We start from the raw sequence: 2,187 nt of genomic DNA, 5'->3' as shown, positions 1-2,187 counted from the left end.
CTGATACAAGTAAACTAGAGGTGATTTAAAGTGTAAAGAGGATGTGAAGAGCAGCTTTTCAATATTGTTTGTGGTAATTAAATATTATCTCCAAAGTGTTGCTTGTCTAGGGGCCTCTCTACTGAATGCTCTATGTTTCTTTTGTGTGTGTGTGTGTGTGTGTGAACTCTTTATCTTTGGAATTTTTTCGTTTTCTTTCTTCTTTGCTGAGAAAGAGTCTTGAGTGGCTCAGAACTGGACTCGCTATGTGGCTGAAGGTGGCTCTTGAGCTCTCTGTCTGCCTGTCCCTACCTCCTGCATGCTGGGATTACAGGCATAGACCACCACACACTCTATTGAGTTGCACTCCCAGTCTCGTCAAGTTTTCTCAACTTGCTATAAAATAAAACGTTTATTTGGAACATAAAGAGGTCTCCGTAAAGAACAAAGTCAGATGAAATACGCAGGTCCTGTACTGGATCCTAGTTACAAACCAACCATCAAAAAATATCCCTTTGGGCCTGCAGGTTGCCTCAATGGGTAAAGGACCTGACTGCCATCCTCAGGAGCCACATGGCAGAGGAACTTACTCTACAAAGTATCCTCTGAAAGCCAGGGATGGTGGAACAACCTTTAATCCCAGCACCCATGAGGCAGACAAGTTTCAGACCAGCCAGGGCTACAGAGTGAGACCTCAAATGCCAGCACTTGGGAGGCAGAGAGGCAGGCAGATTTGAGTTCAAGGCCAGCCTGGTCTACAGAGTGAGTTCCAGGATAGCCAGGGCTAAACAGAGAAACCCTGTTTCAAAAAATCAAAATCAAACAAACAAACAAACAAACAAAAAACTAAACTTCTTTCAAAGAGGTTTCACCCCATTTCCTTGATTATTATCTCTTTTCTAAGAGGAAGAAAGACTTGACTTGTTTGGAATGAGCTGTGATCCGGATAAGGTGTGGAGGAGGAGGAGGTAGGTGGTCCACACACAAGGCAGGTCTGCCCTAGAAGTTGAGATCCCATCCCAAAGACTAGTTTGTTTAGTGACAGTGTCTTACTCTGAATCCCAGGCTGGCCCCCAAGTCGCAACCATCCTCCTGCTTCAGCCTTCTGTAATGCTGGTTTTACAGGCGAGTGGCATGCCTGGCTCTCAAGTCGCTCTAGTCCATAACTTGGGGGAAGGCGCGCGGGCGCGGGGTGGGGGTGGGGGTGGGGCAGCCTAACTCTTACCAATAGCAAACTTGATTAGGGTTTCATTCTCTTCCGACAGAGAGTCAAGGAATAAGTCCAGGACTTGTAGTTGCCGTAGGTACTGGTAGTTGCCCGGGTCATAAGCGAAGTTGGCGAGGTTGGCGAGGACTTGCTCCTTGGCATCTTGGCTCTCAGTTTCCTGGAACTCTGTGACCAGCGCCTGCAAGTAGCCTAGCCGCCCGACGTTGAGGGTCTATCTTGGGTTTCTGTGCCATGGCTGGGACGGCGGAGTAGGGAGCTCGGGTAGAGGCCACAAGGCCTGGATCCTGACCTGTCCGGGCGGCGACAGAGCGGCAGCAAACCCAGTCTTTTCCTGAGATCCGCGTCTGCAGCTGGGGATGAGCTGTGGGGGTGGCCAGGGGTCTCAGGATCCTGTCTGAGCTGGGTTTGAAAACCAAAATTCAACCCGGGCGAGACGCGGTGGCTTTTCGGAACCGAAGGCAGGCACGCCCCTTACCGCGCTCCCTGCACCGCTTCCCCTATGTTTCTAATGAGGTTTTTTTTTTTTTTTTCTTTCCTGGACTAATTACTTAGAACCTGAATGTTTCCAAACTCCTTGGAAACTCTAGTAATTGTTTCCACTTAACTTTCCCAGTAGCTGCTATTTGCCTAGGACCTTCATGTATTCTCCTGGAGCTCTTCCTCTGCTCTCAGATTAAAGCTCTTGCTCGTCTCCTCCTTACCATGAGGTTGAACGTCTGCTTGGCTTTCTTCTAGCCCGTGCTTCCAATATTATTCCCAGAGAGCAATCTTGGAAAATCTGGGGGTTCGCTCTGTTGGCTTCTTTCTATGATCATAAAGTGACTGCCAGGTTGAAAAATGGCTGCAAGTGCTTGTTCCTCTGACTTGGTTTTGTTTCCTTTTGATCATGCTAGGAAGCAACATCCTGCCTTCAATGCCAATGTGGTGGTTTTTGAATAGCACACCAGTGGAGTCATGTAACATGTGTTTTTGTGTCTGGC

General features: G+C 48.2%; 1 pseudogene; it reads right to left on the bottom strand.

Moving 5' to 3' along the window:
* Positions 1 to 1,193: 1,193 nt before the first annotated feature.
* Positions 1,194 to 1,440, bottom strand: LOC110311301 (armadillo repeat-containing protein 7 pseudogene; annotated as a pseudogene).
* Positions 1,441 to 2,187: the final 747 nt, after the last annotated feature.

Source organism: Mus caroli, unplaced genomic scaffold (genome assembly GCF_978045245.1).
Source record: "Mus caroli unplaced genomic scaffold, Mus_caroli_1 scaffold_17, whole genome shotgun sequence".
NCBI classification, from domain to species: Eukaryota; Metazoa; Chordata; class Mammalia; order Rodentia; family Muridae; genus Mus; species Mus caroli.
Note: the sequence above shows the minus strand (reverse complement) of the source record. Positions and strands in the feature narration are given on the sequence as shown.